This window comes from Symphalangus syndactylus, chromosome 9 (genome assembly GCF_028878055.3).
Source record: "Symphalangus syndactylus isolate Jambi chromosome 9, NHGRI_mSymSyn1-v2.1_pri, whole genome shotgun sequence".
In the NCBI taxonomy this organism is placed as follows: Eukaryota; Metazoa; Chordata; class Mammalia; order Primates; family Hylobatidae; genus Symphalangus; species Symphalangus syndactylus.
Window position 1 is genome coordinate 26,903,912 of NC_072431.2, and position 19,485 is coordinate 26,923,396.

Genomic DNA, 19,485 nt, shown 5'->3' on the forward strand with positions numbered 1-19,485 from the left:
TTGTTTGCTTTTGGATAAATATATGTCAAAATTTTAGGAAAATAGTTTTACAGTGCATATGTTCTATAATAAATAATAACATTAAGTAATAATAATAGAGGTGAAAACACCAGCTGACTCATCTTTATTTCTGTAATACCACCTAATTCGTTTTTAGTAATTGTCTGAATCTAGTAAACATATGTATCAGTGGAAAAATACAGATTTTGAGTCAAATTAATTTATGTTCCAATATCAGTCCTTCACTTACTCACTGTGTGGCCTGAGGTAATTTCTTAGTCTCTTTCATGCCAGTTTCCTCTTCTGGAAACTTGAGATAATACCCTTCTTACAGTGTTGCTCTAGGATTATGTGAAAGAATTTTTCTAAGACCTAATCAAATTATCTTAAAGTTGCTTGACAAAATTAGGTACTTTGATATAATATCAAGAGTGCAGAAGCTGCATGATGGCTCAAGAATACATCTCACAGTAGTTTTCCTGTGCTGGAACTTCCAAAATTGAAGGCCTGTTCTTTTGGTTGAGGTTGTGCTTCCTGTTTGAATTTTATATACAGTTGGTAACACATTATATACAGAATGGTAACACATTATTCTCTATCAAGAGTGTATTTCCTTCCAGCAGTGCCTTCCTATTCTCTTCAGAATTCTATGAGCAATATATATGTATATGTGTATGTGTGTGTGTGTGTATATATATATATATTCTTTTCCATATATATATGGAAAAACATTTGGTCATGAGCTGTTTAGAGAACCGACATTAAATGGCAGTAAGGTAGATAAATGACTTAGAAAAAGCAAGAGTTATCTTTGTTCTTGAAAATAGATCTACAGAAACATGTCTTAGGAAGTGCTCTCCAGATGACTTGAGAATTTGAATATTATTTATTCTTATTAAGCTCTTGGCTCTTCTTTGACAAACTTCCATTCCATCTGAGACCCTTGCGTGGTGCTATGTAGAGAAAGTTATTTAGATTATTTAGATTTGAAAAATACCTCACCTTCTGGGAACTTTTGTGATGATTGGTAGAAGAGGATGAATATAAATTAATTTGTGATAAAATTGATAAGAATACAAAGACGTATGAAAGTAATTTTAATAGGTATACTAGCAATGAGCGCTGAAAAAAGAAGTAATGATTCACAATGACATTCATCAATTAAAGGAATAATTTCATCAAATAAATTTTCATCTCTTTTTATGAACTAATAAAATGAGAAAAAAATGTTTTTGTGTGAGGCAGGGAAGGGAGAATGATGAGAAGAGACATATTATTTTTGCTGCTCTAATTCTTAATGTCATAACATGAGATAATAGACTTCATAAGACCATGCAAACATCTCGGCCATTTGCTACATTCATAGAAGGTGTTCAAGCTGTTGAAAGAATAAATCAATCACTAAATGAGTGTTTTAACTCAATCGCCACTGACTTTGTCAGTCTCCCTAAGCCTGATCAATAATTATTTGCCTTTAAAGCTCTGGTAGTTTATGGATCTTACAGACTGTTGAATTGATTTGACAGAATATGGAGATTAGTTCTAGAAATAACGTTGTAAAATAATGTTCTCAAAATGGAAACATTTATGAAGATATATTTTTGAGACATTAAGCAAAATAAAAAGGATGAGTATACCTTCCATAGAGATGACAACAAAATTTACACACACGCACATAATCCAAATTAAGTGAAGAACTATAACCATTTAAGAAAATAGGTATTCATGTATTTGACAGTGTATAAAGTGATTTTTAGTCTGTCTCAATACCTTGAATAAAAGTCCTCCTTATGACAGGACTTGGTCACAATTAACGTTGTATTTACTATTTTTATAAAGTCCCAAATTGCATTAAAGTTACTCTTGAAGGTTGAAGAGATACATGCCAAAAGAATTGGTAATATTTTGTTTTGTCTGGTATACAGTTCTTTACACTATACAAACACAGGGGAAAAATTTAATAGTGAAGGTATATTTAGGTAGTTACATTTATATTTATTTAATTTTTTTCATAAGAAAATTTTCTGTAAGAAACTTGAACTGTATCTTTTTGAGGAAGTCAAGTGATTAAAAGAACCTAATGAGGAAAAGAATCAATGGCCCAGAAGAACTGAAATTAGAATTAAGCATTAATCGATTTTGAAAAATCAGATTCAAAGAGAATATTAAATGCTATTCCTCTGAAACCATTAAGCTTATAGTAATGAAATGAGTGGGTGTTGCTCCGAAAGTGGAATATTTTGATTAGATAGATTTCAAGTTTCCAGTGGTTGGTTTTGAAGGAAGTTTTTCTGAGGGACATTAATGAAGTCTTCCTTCATTAATGAAAATAACATAAAGCCAATGAGAGAAAGTTCCTCACAGGAAGGAAAACAAACTCAAGATCTGGTATAATCACTATCTTTTTATAAAAGTATGCGTATCATCAGATATTATAAGTACAGATATGTTCTAGTTATAAATATAAAATGATTAATTTGGTCTTTCAAAGTCTCTTCCCATCTTATCTTTGCTTTTACGTGCAATTAGATTTTCATATTTTGCTTTTGCCGTCAGAATCAAACAGTTATAATCTAATACACTGCTGTTAAAAGAGTAAAACAGAGTAAAGGTGTTGTGCAAATACTTTCAACTTCTTACCTACTGAAAAGTATAATCTTGCCTTTGTACTCTAAAAACAGAGAATTTTCACAATTAATGTTGTTGAGAAATTAGCCAGCCTATTGTAACCATTTTTTATTGTTTATAAAGTATCTTAGATGAACAGATGTGTTTATGTAATTTGGTTTGATGATTTATACTAAATACAAAATTCTTCATGAGTGCCAAAAATAGCAGGTGCTGAATAAAAGAACTCTAAGGAAGCTTTATTGAATTTTGTCAATTTGTCATTTAAAAGTGAAGAGTATGTGACAGAATAAAACTGTAGGCATTAATAAAGCACCAGGGTGCTTGATAAGGATACATTCAAAAAAGAAAGAACAATTATTTAGATAAGACTGTATCCTCTGAAAGTCCTTTCTCTCTTTTCTCCCTCTCTCTCTTGCTCTCTCTCTCTATATATATGTATACAGTTACATACATATATACACATACATACATATATACACAGAGAGAAATATATATGTAGATATATAGAAAAATATATATAGAGAGAAAGAAACTGTCATAGGATGCGGCCTTATTCAAATAGATTTTTGTTTCCCTTTGAATGTATGTTTAAGTTTCCTAGTGTTTATTAATGCACGCAGCTAGTCTCCAAAGAGAGAAAGAGAATAATTTTTGTTTGTTTGTTTTCTTGTTTGTTTGTTTTGCCTGCACAACAGATTAACTGAGTGCATGGATGACTGAATTTCATCATTGATGGTATACATTAAAGTCAATATAAGAATAGTTCATGGAAACGAAATCACCATAGAGGTAATGGAATATGTTCGGATTACATGAGCTAATATTAATCTGGGAGACAGCTAGAGTCTTATTCAAAGTTATTATTTCTTTGAAAATCTCTATGAACTTTTCACATCTATACTATTTACATGGACACAGCCTTCTGTGCTGTATGATGTTAAGATATTAATAGTAATATGAAAAGGCTTTCCTTCCTCACTCAAACAGGTCTCATCTTTCCAACAACAACAAAAAACTATAGCTAATATATCTGGAAATGGTACGTTTAGAATATGAATTTAAAATTATTAGTACAAATCTCACATAATATAGCAATGAAAAACAAACTTTCAAAATAAATAGCACATTCCTAAATTGTACTAAATTTTTTTCTGCAGGTTCAAGTAGAAATTTATTACACTGCTTTGCCTCAGAGTAACCATAATGATAATGGGTTATCAGTATAGTGGGCCAGTTTTCACTAAATTGAGGTACTCTATGCAGTAACATACCACTACTGTTACAACATTTCATCAATGACACTTGATTCTGGAAGTTCCCAGCTAATTTTGAGGAAAAGAAAGATGTTAAAGAATTAGAATTGCAAAATAATTCTGCACACTTGTGGTCATAATTTTTGAAAAGGTATATGTTTGCATGCATATTTTTAGATGAAGCTTGAATTAATTTATCTATTATGTGAATTCAAAGGTTTCTTCTTTCATTTCTAAATTTCCCATTTTGAATATTTCCATCTAAACCCTCCCCTATAATAAGACAAGCCTTTGGCTGCTCCCACAGTACCACATTTTGAATGAGTCGGTACTTTCTGCTTTGCTCTGGCTCTATGGTTTATATAGATTAACTTGATGCCTCCTTTGTTGCCTAAAAATATTTAACCAAAAGAAAATTGTACTTTGTGATTATTAAGCACAAACTCTTTTGTCAGACTTCCTATATTCCAAATCTTGCTGTAACACTCAGTGACTTTAGACAAGATGGCTTTTCTCCTCTCCTCTCCTCTCCTTTTCTTTTCTTTTGTTTCTTTTCTTTTTTCCAGATACCATATTGCTCTGTCACCCAGGCTGGGGGTGCGGTGGCGTGATGGTGGCTCACTGCAGCCTCACACTACCAGGCTCAAGCAATCCTTTTGCTTCAGCTTCCTGAGTAGCTGGAAGTAGAGATGTGTGCTGCCACGCCCAGCTATTTATTTTTCCCCTTTTGTAGAGATGGGGGTCTTGATATGTTGACCAGGCTGGTTCAAACTCCTGGCCTCAGGCAATCCTCCCACCTCGACCTCCCAAAGGGCTGAGATTACAGGGGTAAACCACCATATTCAGCCAAGACATCATTTCTAAACCTTGATTTCCACTGTTGTAAAATGACTATTAACACTTCAGATCTATTTCTTTGGGTCTTTGTTTTAAGTGACATGATAGATAGTCTTCAATATTAGCTATTATAATTGTCTTACTCTTGTGGCCCACAGTGGTTCATTTGCTTCTCTTAATTCTCATGCTGATTGTTTCCTGTGTCATTGGGCATACAGACATTTATTTGTGTCATGATGAGATTATAGACTTATTGAAAGTGAGTACTGTCCTTTATATTTCACCGGTATTATTCATAGCCAAAGGTCCTCCACAGTGAAAATAGAAAACATGGTATCTTAGCACTCTCTTGCTGATCTCATTGTGGCTTAGGTGAAAGACGGTGAATTGAATAATTGCAAAACAAAAGAAAAGGAACCTACAATTTTTAAAACTACAATATAAAAACAGTATGCTACTCAATTTCAAGTATTTTATCTTAGTTAATTTTCACAGAACATACTATGAGTCTTACAGCTAATGTATTAGAGACAGGCTACAAATATAGGTCTTTTTCATTCCCAAACGTAGGCAAAGCCTACCTAGATGTCAGAAAACTGGCATAGGTAAAAACATTCCTATTTTTGTTTACAGAATTATATACCTTTAACTCCAATTATAGCATTTTATAGCACAATAAACATACCATATAACCTGAGCCATATAAGTTACTAATCTGTATTCTTATTTAGCTGAAGAGAATTAAAACCTGCAAGCTTTTTATTTTTGATTTGGTAAAGTGGTTGTCAGTAAAATAGTCTCATTCTTTTTCAAATAAGTTTTAGGATAAACAAAAGACTTCAGTTAAAATATCCAGTCCACTGACATATATGATGACTGAGACTCGGGCCTGGGTTTACAAAACAATATGAGGGTTTTTTGGGTTTACAAAACAATATGAGAGGTTTTTTTTTCCATTCTCTAGTAATACCACTTAATGTCTATAATTAAAGGAATAAAGGACAGTATTTTTTTGTTTTTAGCTATCACCAGCATCCAAGTTGTTTTACATATCTGAAATGTATCTACATTGAGACTGAGTTTAAAAAGCAAACATTTACCAGGAGCAGTAGATGTATGGCTCTGATATATTTGTAGAGCAATTTTATATTTGCCCCCAAAGGACAATTGGCTTTGTAACCAACATGATTTATCATGGAATGACAAGATGGGAATGAGCTTGAGATTCCATAAACTCTATTTTTTCCCTCCAAATTAGAACCCAAACTAATTTATCTGAAGCAGATAAGAGTATTTCAAAGTGACCAAAAGGTTGTAATGTGGACTGCTACTCTGTGACCAGCACTATAGTTCTGCTAGAGAATGAATTGGTCACTGAAGCCACGACATTAAAAATTGGTTAGTGTAAGAATCCCTTTCTGGAGAGGTAACCTTTTATTCTGCACAAGACGCCCACTGCTGGTGTGAGTTAATGCATCAGTTGTTCAGTACAAAGCCACAGAAACCATTTTCATCCTGAAAATCAGTAGCAAAAACAAAACAAAAAAAGACTTAAATGAGCAAAAGAAAGTCTTATAATATCACAGAATACATGTTTTTATTGAATAATCTATCAGTTTTCTACTCTGACTTCATTCGTTTTATTAAAGCAAACAAAACAACAACAACAACAACAACAAATTCTCCATGCTGCATCAACATGCAGAAAAATAGGACCCAGCATGCTCAGGTCAGAGTCAGTAAAAAGCGACAATAAATACGTTTGCAAAGAACTTCCACTTTCCAGTTCTGTATATAAGGGGCTTAGAGGTTGCCACTCCAACCTAACAGCAAGTAAAAACCAAACAGATCGAAAAATTAAGAACACTTTTTGGTTGCTTACGAGCAGTGAGGACACAGGGCAAATTGCTGCCCTCAAGATGGAAGTGATAGACAAGTGAATAGAGAGAAGAATGGCTTACTGGGGCAGAAACCACCATGGGGACCAGTGCCATGGTGGGTTAGCAAAATATGTGCTATAATTGATCCCTTGTTGGGAGCTCAGTGTGGATAAGTCTGACACTTAGAAACTCTAGATGAATCCAGTCATATGAGGGTCTCCCACAACAGTGTGAGATTTACCTCTAGGAGTTCAACCAGGTTTCCAGAGTAAATATTGGAGAAAAAATCTCCTGGTGCTACCAGCAGGGGGAGGGAAAAATGAGCGATACTGAAGTACGCCAAAACACTCTTGCTCTTAGAAGGCCTGCCCTCAGGAGAAACTAGTCTACCTCATCCTAACCTGTTGGGGTATTATCAGAGTCTAATTGATCTGGAGGAAGTGAAAGACCCAACTCCAGCCCACTCTAGCTATCCTGCCCTTGCTGAGAAAGATGAAAAAAAAAACAAAACAAAATGGGGAAACACGTGTGAAGTTCACAGTTCTGAGGCTCAGGCTCACTACAAGACTGAGACTATAGGATTATGAAATGCTTCCACTCCCCCGACACCTTACTGTCACAGTACTAAGAGCCTACTTATAGCATTTCGTTTTACCCAGTACATCATGTCTCACAATCAAGAAAAAATTACAAGGCACATTGAAAGGCAAAACATGACAATCTGAAGATACAGAGCCAGAATCAGAACCAGACATGATAGGAATGTTTGGATTATAACACCAGAAATTTAAAACAACTATGATTGATATGCCAAGTGCTATAATGGATAAAGTAGACAGCATACAAAACCAGATAAGAAATGTCAGAAGAGGGGTGGAAATCCGAAGAAAATACCAAAAAGAAGTGATAGAGATAAAAAAAAAAATACCGTAGTAGAAATGAAGAATGTCACTGATGAACTTATCAGTAGACTCAACATGGCTGAAGACAAAATCTATGAGCTTGAGAATTTAGCAATAGAAACCTTGGAAACTAAAAAGAAAGAGAACACAGGCTGAATAAAATGGAGTGGAGTATCCAAAGACTGTGGGTTACATATATTTATTTATAAGTAAAACGAATGATAGCAATGATACAAAGGACAGTGTAAAAGAATTAGGATTATTAGTTTATTATTAGGCACATGCACTACCTAAGAAGGGTTACAGTGTTATTTCAAAGTGGATTTTGATTCATTGGAAATGTATATTGCAAACTCTAGGACAACCATTTTAAAAAGTATTTAAATAAGTATAATTGATATGCTAAGAAAGGAAAAAAAATAAATCATACAAAATGTTCAATTAAAGTCAAGAAAGACAGAAAAAGAGTCGAAGAAAAAAAATGGAACAAAGAACAAGGGCAGCAAATAAAAAACGAGTAAACAAATATGATAGTTATTAATCTAACTGTATCAATAGTCAGTTGGAACTGATTATTTTCAATTTCCTAAATGTACCTATTAAAAGACAGAGATTGTCAGAATAGATCTGAAAATAATACTCAACTATAAGTTGTCTACAAATGAACCTCACTTTAAATATAAAGGCACATATATATTGAAAGTAAATCAATGGAGAAAAATAAACCATACAAACACTTATCAAAAGAAAGTAGGAGTAGCTATATTATTCTGAATAGTGCAGACTTCAAAGCAAGAAAAATTATTGTGGATAAAAAAGGCATTATATAATGAGAAAGGAATCAATTATCTAAAAAGACATAACAATCCTTAATATGTAGACAATGAAAAAAAGCATCAAACTATGTGAGGCAAAAACTAACAAAACTGTGAGAAGAAAGAAATGAATCCACTATCACAGTTGGGGACTTTGACACCCCACTATCAAAAATGGGCAAATCCACTAGGCAGAAAATAAGTGATGACATAGTTGAACAAAACACCAACAATCAACTGGGTAAAATCAGCATCTACATACTATCCAACAACAGCAGGATTCACATTCTTCTCAAGTTCTTATGAAACACTCCCTCAAAAAGGACACATTATGAGCAACAATACACACATAAAAAAAATTGAAAAGAATATGTTTGCTCTCAGACTCCAAAGAATTAAACTAAAAATCATTTAAAGAAGGATTACTGGAAAATCTCAAAATATATGTTGATTAAACAACACAATTTTAATAACACATGGATCAAAGAAACAAATAACAGAAATGAAACATATTTTGAAATAAATAAAAAATGAAAACACAACTTATCAAAATCTATGGAATGCAACAAAAGCAATGCTTAGAAGAAAATTTATGTCATTGAATGCATATATTAGAAAAGAATAAAAATATAAAATTAGTAAACTAAGTTTATACCTTACAAACTAGGAGAGTAAGATCAAATTAAATCCACAGTAAGCAAAAGAAAAGAAATAATAAGAATTAGAGCAGAAACTGATAAAATTTACAAAGGGGATCAATAGAGAAAATTAACAAAATCAAAAGTTGGTTCTCGAAAAGATCAATAAAATCAACAGGGAGCTAAAAAATACATGATTATTTCAATAGATGCAGAAAAAGCATATAACAAAATTCATCACCCATTTATGATTTTAAAAACCCACCTCTCTAAGTACACGAGGGATAGAGGGAACCTTTCTCAATAGGGTAAACTATTTATCCAGAAAATCTACACCTGACATCATATTTAATGGCGAGAAACTAGAAACTTTCCCACTAAAATCAGAATAGGGCAAGTATGTCTTTTCTCATGACTCATTTTCAATATTGTACTGGAAGTACTAGCTAACGCAATAAGATAAGAAAAAGAAATAAAAGGTATACACATTGCAAAAAAAAGCAGTAAAACTGTATTCACATGCAGAAGACATGATTGTCTATGTAGAAAATCCAGAAGAATCGACAAAAAAATTTCTAGAAGTAAGTAATTATAGCAAGTTTGCAGAATACAAGATGAACATATAAAAGTCAATCACTTTCCAGCTGGGTGTGATGGCTCACACCTGTAATCCCAGCACTTTGGGAGGCAGAGGCAGGTGGCTCACTTGAGGCCAAGAGTTCGAGACCAGCCTGACCAACGCGGTAAAACCCTGTCTCTACTAAAAATACAAAAATTAGCCAATTGTGGTGGCACATACCTGTAATTTCAGCTATTTTGGGTGGCTGAGGCACAAGAATTGCTTGAACCTGAGAGGAGGAGGTTGCAGTGAGCTGAGATCTGCCACTGCACTCCAGCCTGGGCAAATAAAAAATGGCCAATCACTTTCCTATATACCAGTAATTTTAAAAAAGTGGAATTGGAAATTAAAAACACAACATCATATTCATAAACACTTCAAAAAATAAAATACCTATGTATAAATCTAACAAAATATATACAAGATCTATATAGGGAAAACTACAAAATTATAATAAATGAAATTTTACAAAACTATATAAATAGAGGGATCTTCCATTTTCATGGATAAGAAGACCCAATATTATCAAAATGTCAGTTTTGTTCCAAATTCATCTATAGATTCAATGCAATCCCAATAAAAATGCCAGTGAGTTATTTTGTAGATAATGATAAACTGATTCTAAAGTTTATATAGAGGGGCATAAAACATAGAATAGCCAACACAATATTGAAAAAGAATAACACAGTTGGAATACTTACACTACCCAACTTCAAGGCTTACAACAAAACTAAATTAATCAAGGTGATGTGGTATTGATAAAATAATACACAAATAGATCAATGGAACCAAATACAGAGCCCAGGAGTCCACCACCATAAATATAGCCAACTGATATTTTATAACAATGCAAAGCAATAAAATGGAACAAAAATTGTTTTATCAAGAAAAGGCACTTTGGGAGGCTGAGGCAGGTGGATCACAAGGTCAGGAGATCGAGACCATCCTGGCTAACATGGTGAGACCCCATCTCTACTAAAAATTCAAAAAATTAGCCAGGCATGTTGGCAGGTACCTGTAGTCCCAGCTACTTGGGAGACTGAGGCAGGAGAATAGCATGAACCTGGGAGGCGGTGCTTGCAGTGAGCCGAGATAGCACCACTGCACTCGCACTCCAGCCTGGGTGACAGTGCGAGACTCCATCTCAAAAAAAAAAAAAAAAAAGAAAAGAAAAAAAGAAAAGGTGCTGAACATCCACACGTAAACAAACTAATTTAGACACAGGCCTTACATCTTTCACAAAAAACTAACATAGACCTAAATGTAATATGCTAAACTTTAAAACTCCTAGAAGATAACATGGGAGAAAATGAAGATGACCTTAGGTATAATAATGACTTTTCAGATACAACATCAAAGGTACAAACCAAGAAAGAAATATTTGATAAGTTCAGCTTTATTAAAATTTAGAATTTTGCACTGTGAAAGACAATGTGCAGAGAAAGTAAAGACAAGCCACAGACAGAGAAAATATTTGCAGCAGATGCATCTGGTATAGGAATGTCATCCGAAATATACAAAGAACCCTAAAAATTTAACAATTAGAAAATTTGGCCGGGCGCGGTGGTTCATGCCTATAATCCCAGCACTTTGGGAGGCCGAGGCAGGCAGATCACAAGGTCAGGAGATCCAGACCATCCTGGCTAACATGGTGAAACTCCATCTCTACTAAAAATACAAAAAATTAGCCGGGCGTGGTGGTGGGCGCCTGTAGTCCCAGCTACTCAGGAGCCTGAGGCAGGACAATGGCATGAACCTGGGAGGCAGAGCTTGCAGTGAGCAGAGATCGTGCCACCGCACTCCAGCTTGGGCGACAGAGTGAGATTCCGCCTCAAAAAAAAAAAAAAGAAAAGAAAATTAACAGCCCAATTACAAAATGGGCAAAATACTTAGTCAGACACCTCACCAAAGAAGATACACAGATGGAAAATGTGTATATAAAAGCATGTTCCACATCATTTGTCATCAGGGAAATATGAATTAAAACAACAATGAAATACCACTGCACACCTATTACAATGGCCAAAATCTGAAATACTAACAGCATGAAATACTGGAAAGGATGTAGACAATAGGAACTCAAATTATTTGTTGATGGGAATGTGCAAACTGGTATAACCACTTTGAAATACAACTGTCAGGTGTGTACAAAACAAAACACTCTCTTACCATACAATCAAGCAATTGTTCTTGATATTATCCTAAAGGAGTTAAAAACATAATGTTTACACAAAAACCTCAACACATATATTTGTAGCAGTATATTCATAATTGCTAAAGTTTGGAAATAACCAACATGTCCTTCAGTGAGTAAGTGGATAAATAAACTTTGGTAATTGCAGACAATGGGATATTATTCAACACTAAAAAAAATGAACATCCAAGATATAAAAAGGGGAAAAATTCGGTGCATATTACTAAGTAAAGGAAGCTAACCTCAAAGTCTATATACTGCATATTCCAATTATGTAACATTCTGAAAAAGACAAAAAATACGAAGACAGTAATTAAGAACAGTGGATGCCAGGGGTTGAGAGGAGGGAGGGAGGGATGAACAGGCAGAACATGAAGGATTTTTAGGGCAGTGAAAATACTCTTTATGATATTATAATGATGAATACATGTCATTATACATTTCTCCAAACCCATAGAATGTAAATACCAAGAATGAAACCCAGTGTAAATTATGAACCTTAAGTGATAATGATGTGTAAATCTAGGTTCGTTCATTGTAACAAATCTACCACTCTGGTGGTGGATGTTGATAACAGGAAAATGAATGCATGTGGAGGGGCAAAGGATTTATGGGAAATCTGTACACCTTTCTCTTAATTATGCTGTGAAATTAAAACTGCTCTAAAATTAAAATTTAAAAATATGTGTTATGCACTGGTCAAAGAGCACCACCTATTTTAACTCATTTAACTCAATTTCTTGCAAAGAAATCAAAAATTTTTAGATAGAGAGTATATAGTGGCGTATATTTTGCAGAGATTAAGATTAAATTTCTTAGGAATATCAAATACCAAAACTATGTTATTTAATAAATTTTTAGAAATTATGGATTTAATTATGGCTCTACCCTTTATGTAAAAGGTGGCAGCCATTTCCGAATATGGATTGTCTACTCAACCATATTTACTAAATGAGTTCTGTATTCTATGTTTTATATTAGACCTGGGGACTCAACAATAAACCAGATCAGTATAGCTCTATCTTTATGAAGAGCATACACAATAATTCAGGACTCATAGAAGTCAATGAGCAGAACACAGAAGACCCAACCTGAAGAAATTCCATATATGTGCTAATCCTGTGTTAGTGTTTTAAATAATTTATATAAAAGGACAGAAACCTAGAAATTCATATCAGAATCTTTATATCACTTATAGTTTTTAAATATAATCATCGGTATGTTTTATATGTATATTATTATTTTGTATTATAGTTTTAGCCATCAAACTTTTAAAGAATTTAACTTACAATTACATTTCATTATATTTTACAGAACTTTCCTTACAATTATATTCCAGGCTTGTCATGTGAAAACCTCTTTTACAAGAAATATTATATTAATATTATCATCTTCAAAATGTTGCTTTCTTTATTTTCCACTAAATTCTTAGTGTTTTTGTCCTTACCTTCAAAAATAGCAGAATAGCATGTTGAGTAATAAGACCACATTTAGATCTCAAAATTTCTAATGTTTAACTGAGTCTTAATCATAATAACATTTTCTATAATTTAATGCTTAACACTATTGACTGCATAATTCATGGCTAATTTTATGACATAGCTTTTTTTATCTACACTTATTTCTTAGTTGGGCCACAGAATCAAGAAAGAGGGCACCATCAGGTGGTGCCACTTCCTGAGCCAGGAGAACTGGCACATAGATCTGATTTGCCATCTACTAGGAATCCCATTAGCAATATTTTTTCATAGCCTTGTCTCTAACACCTCAATGAAAAGAGTTTAAAATGTGCAAAACATAAAAATGTGGACATTTAATTAATCATAGTTTGCATATATTAAATTGTTCTTGCCAAATCTTTAGAATTCTGGAACTGTGATCTGAGTATCTTAGATTAGAAAAATATTTCTGTGGGAGAAATATAATCCTATATTTCACCACACAGATCAGAGTCACGTTAGATATTTGAAATATTTTAGTAAATACAGTGCTTTCAGGAAGAAGAAAAAGCCTATGCCCCCAAGCAAATTTATTTTAATAAGATATATTTAATTAGAGAAACTCCTCCAAGGATGCTCTATAAATAACATGGGATAAGATATATACAATAAATTGAAGTAGTTTGACTCAATAATAGAAAAGCAAATATTTTCTTAGTAAAAGTTAAAGATGATATTGTACTAGGTTGAAAGTCCAAGAAAATTATATTATTAGTCCATATTAAAACAAATCTAAAATGTGATTTGTGTTTTTCCCTATCTCAATAACTATTTTTGGCCCTTTAATTAATCAGGTCAAAACTACACATAATATCCAAGTCATGTAACTGGATTATTTAGTGTTTTTTTAGTTTGCATATGTGTTTGTTTTAAAATACACAGAGGAGGAATAGTAGACTTTTTTTCTTTTAGGGTCTCAGATTTTAACTCTCAATTTGGAAGAACTTGTCAGAACATCTATTTCCACTGAAGGTCACAACTTTAAATTTGATTATTACTAAAGGAAATCTACTGATAAATTGATGCTTAAGCCTGTGATTTTCATTCAGTTACCTCATTTCTATTGATTGTTCTTTGAAAAGACCTTCACATCTGCATTACAATTTTGCTCTCACACTAATACGTAACCACTTTTGGCTGCTTCCAAGAAAAGTTAAGAGCTTGCCAAGAAAGAGTTTATGAAGTCTAATTTTGAAAATAGTGTTCTTAATGTAACAGTGTTTTAAACGCTGACTCCATTTTACTACACATATTGACATCCACTTATTCAATTTACTGACCTTGACAGAGCTATAAATTACAGTGAGGAATACTATCAGAATGATGGCCAGAATTTTTGGCCTTCTCTTTATGTTTTCAAATAGAAGAATTGCAATGCTCATTCTGAAAATATTCTCATCTGGATTATTTTGCTTCAGTCCCTTAATCTACAAAATGTAATTATTTTTCTAGTTGGTTAATGCATGCTTTGATTTCAAGGAAAGCATGACACTAGACACTTGTAAAATTATAATCATGTTTGTAGTTTTGACATAACTTAATTAACAGTCTCTCACACATGATGCTAGGTGTCAAATGCCTCCCATATATTTTCTGCTCACACCCTGAACCAGCTATCCAAATGAATAGATTTAATGAGGTTATGACAGAAAACTAAGTAAAACATAATAAAAACCTCCTCAACCAAGGATTAAAATGATTAGAATAATTTTGTGTAATTCTGAATTATAAGCATTTTTCTGGAAGCATGAAGTTTTACTAACACAGCTACTTAGTAAAACTAGAATAAATATTATGTATTAAATACTCATAGATCTTTTTTTATACAACTGAATAACAATACCTTGTCATTTTTAGATAAGTTTCAGTGTGAAAATGTACTTTTAGGGTTTGGTTTTACAACACTTTTTTCTTGTGTTAATTTTAAATATATATTCACCCTTTGAAGCTATGTGTTTATTCAACTTACAAGAATTAATGAAAAATTCAGGGTATGTTCCTACCTAATCATGTACAAATTTTTTTTACAAAAATTAAAGCTTTAAAAATATTTTATTTTACCTCCTAGATATTTTGTAGGCAATATTTAATATATATTTGTTGTTTGCATAGCCAGAGGAAGAAAAATCAAATAATTGTATTTGTTATTTATGGTATATAAATAGTTAAATAAGAAGAATATATTCACAATGATTTTATGTACTATCAAATTACACTGTCTAAAAATGTAACTAAGGATCTTATAAGAGCTTTCTAGTTAGAACTGCTTCCTATCTGAATGTTTTGCTATAATTGTGATAAATGATCAACTAGAACAAAAGTTCAAAAATAGAACTTAAATTTAATTAGCCAATGAAAGCTCTAAGTCCTGTCATCATATTTCATGACTACAGTCAGTTCCTAATTTATTGTACAGTTATGGGAAGAAGCCCATATAAAACTTTACTCATATAAAACTAATCTGCAATATTTTAAGGGACATTCAATGTGTCCTGTAGTTAGTGCTTTTTATTTAAAAAAAAGCAAGATAAAATTTGGTGACATGCTTGTAACACAAACCCTTGATGATGTTGCCTAATTCATGAGCCTCAAATCCATTTATTCCATTTCTAGCCAGTAAACTTTTAGTTTTAGTTTCACATGGCATTTAGGACAAAGTCCAAAGGCTTTAAGATGGCAATAAATCTCCACATTACCTGGTCCCAGTGTCACCTCCCATCATTCTGAAATGTGCATGCTAGGTACCTGCAATATTAAAATGCCTGAAGTTCTGACACACACCGGGTTCTTTCTTACTCCGTTGCCAGATTTCTCATGGTGTTCCTTCACTGAGACTCTCTTTGGCTTGGTTAAATTCATGTTATTAATTTGTGGTCATGCACTAAGACTCAGCTAAAAATTACCTGGGATAAGCCATCTCCAATACTCTAAACTGGAGTAATCTAACTGGTCTCATCTTCTTGCCAGCCCTAGAACCTAGGCATACTTGTAGTATGGCATTATAATTTATTTTTCTATTTACAGCACACCAAGAATAGAGTAATAAAGTAAAGGCTGATTAAATTAAATATCTAATGCTTTTAAAACATTAATTTGTATTATCTACTATAGGATGTTTCCAATAGATCAATATTCTCACCAGACTACAGATTACTTTATATATGTGTATAACTTATTGATATAACTTACAATCAAATATATAAATACTATTAAAATGATTTTGGCTAAATTAATGATATATTAAATGTTAGGGAAGCCTAGTAACAAAATAACAAATGTGAGTGCAGACTTTTACTTGGAAATCTTTGATACCTAAGGCAAAAATGATAATGCCATGGACTTCATATCAATATTTATTGAAAGAAGATACATACCAATAGTGCTAATCAGAATTGCTCAGGTAAACTGAAACCACTCTATACCTTTCACACAGAAAAGATTTTGCTTAGGGAGTTAAATGCTCCCAAAAGTGTTGGAGAGCCAGAAAAATGAAGATCAGAAAGGTAGATCCAGCTAATTATGATCAAACTAGATAGTTTGGGAATCACAGGAAAACCACCCGTAAGATCAAAGATGCCTGCAGAACTAAGGCAGCTCTCTTCAATAAAGTCCTCTAGGATGCTTGTTTATCAAGGCCCATGAGCATGTCTGCCACTGCTGGAGGTACATTAATATGGCTCTGCTTCTTTTCTGCCTTCCAAATCCTAAATGAATACCTGGCAGAATCTAACCTAGAGTCTTGCTAGCAAGGATTCTGAAAACATAATGTCTAATCTTTCATTCCTTGTTATATTGCAGAGAGTACAAAAGAGAAGAAAGTACTGCTGCACTGTCGAAGGCAACCAGGCACATTCCACCACTTTGGCTATAAGCATCCCTATTGCTCTTTCTATCAAAAATTACATCCCAATTAACAATCACAAGTTCATTATTCTTAGCTATCAAAATGCAACCATTTTAAACAAGTGCAGACATGCTTACCCTTGACAATCCTAAAATGGAAACCTATCCACTTCTGAGTGATATTTTTCCTCTTTTATTTCAATTCTAATTCCTTCATGTGATCCAAAAATTTAAAAGTTAAAATTTCAAGTTAAATGATCTGAACAAACTTTATACAATAGTAACTAAAGGTATGAGTAGAAATTATACCTGTTATTGGATTCAAGTGTGTGTGTGTATATATGTATATGTGTATTAAAAAATAGATATATGTGTGTGTATATATGTGTGTATGTTTAAATATATGTATATACATTTAGCATAGCTACTATAAATGCTCATTTCTGCAAATGATCAATAGGCTAGACTTGGTATTTATAAGTCCTCCTTTCACTATTCATAGTTTACTTTGTCTTCGATGGGTTGTGTTTTTTACCTGTTGGACACAAACCTTCCATTCTAAATGGACAAACATATTAGTGACTCTGCCTGTATTGGGTAACTGCAGTTGTCCCTTAAAATTTACCATTGGCCATGGAGTTGCTAAGAGGCATAAGAGATTGTCTTGGATTTTAAATATAGCCTTTCTTAGTTTCATTGTTGACCAGCAATTCCTTTAAAATGTTATTGGTGTCTTAAAAGGAAATAGGTGCACACTTGGAATAGGCGAGTTTTATTTACAAAGCTGCCTGTTTACAAAAGTGGGGTGGTGGAACGCACAATGCACAGTGCATAACCAGTGGTTCTGTTGCAACTGAGCTGTTGCAATGCTCATGCCTAAAAGGAAAATGCAATGAAGTAAATATGAAACAGCAAAGGTTCTATGTAACGACCTGTCTTCAGGGAAGCAGTGACCTTCAGTGCAGGTGAATATTTGGCATGAAGCAACCTTAAAGGGAGAGCCCTGGAATACAAATATCCTCTCTCCTTCAGGTCTTTTGCCAGGACTCCTCCATTAGCTGAAACCAACAAGAAAGCAGAGATTTTTTTATATCATTTATGCAAGTTAGCATCCCAGGAAAAAATGGAGTGGAGGTGGTGAAAAATAGATCAGGAGGGGAAAATGAAGATATGTCCTAAAATAACTAAGGTTAATCACTCATGTCATTACAGGAGTACTGAATTATATTGAACATCCCTATTGGTTCAATGGCATAAAGAATTGGGTGGTAGTCTTAGCAAGTAGATTGATGAAAATGTTGGTTATCTTAGTGAAAACATTATTTGAATATGAATATTTTTAAACCAACATAATTTAATTATCTGGAGTTGGGAAGCAATATTTTGTGACTGGGTCAATAGAATCATAAGGTAGAAAACCACTCCCACATTTATCCTTGCTTCCTGGACTCACGTTTTCCAGGTACAGTAGGGAAAACAAACAAACAAACAAAAAATTTGTTGGTTGCAAGCTCAAAGAATATATGGCATTTTGTAGGATATCCCTCCACTTTTAGTAAGATTTTAATAAAGTCTTAGAGCAATTCACCATTCTGTGGGGTCAGCAATTTCTGCTTGATAGGGTATCTGGTGGTAAAATATCTTAAGCTTAGAGACTTCCATTTCAATTGTATTGCTAATTTTTCTTTAAAATTCCTTACTTTCTTGGTAGTAATATTGTAAGGGGTGCCATGATTTTCTGCCTATACTTCAGACCAAGTTTTATAGAAAACATTGAACATATTTCTTAAAAATGTATGCAATGAAACAAGGAATTTACTAGAAACTAAGTTCTCCATAAAAATAATACAAATATGGTGGAATGTCTAGTTAATACCACAGGCCAGTGAATCATCTGTCCATGCATGTGTGTGCTGGCAAGATAAAAATTCAATGATTTTAGTTTTAGGGTATCTACTCAAATTCTTACCATGAGATCAATTGGTCTCAGACTGAGCACACTATTTCTCAGTTCTATCTACAGTATGCTGGTTTCTGTGTAGAATACTGGAGAATATCTGAGAGAAACTTGTCATTGCACAGTGGTTTATGGGTGACTAGCTCAAGAACTTATCAGTCCCCACAGCTTGCCGAGATGGAAAAGTTTCCTTTAGATCATAAACATGCCTTAATACAAGTATGCTGTTTCCTGTCCTGTATAACTAAATAAAATGAATGTAATAAAACTATATATATATATTTTGCCACATTAGTATGTATCACTAAAGGTGGGCAATAGATTGGATCAAATTTAATTTATACTAATTAATCTTACTACACTAAGATGAAATAAAACTCAAGATGTACAGAAATTACTCTAAGTAGTTAAACTTTG

The 19,485-nt window shown here is 33.2% G+C and overlaps 1 long non-coding RNA gene across 1 annotated transcript in view; it reads left to right on the forward strand.

Annotated features, from left to right (window-relative positions):
• LOC134731408 (uncharacterized) overlaps nucleotides 1-13,062 on the forward strand; it is a 351,840-nt gene extending 338,778 nt beyond the window's left edge. Inside the window, exon 3 of the long non-coding RNA XR_010113634.1 lies at nucleotides 12,751-13,062. This is a non-coding gene — a long non-coding RNA (uncharacterized lncRNA). The remainder of the gene's footprint in view (nucleotides 1-12,750) is intronic.
• Nucleotides 13,063-19,485: the final 6,423 nt, after the last annotated feature.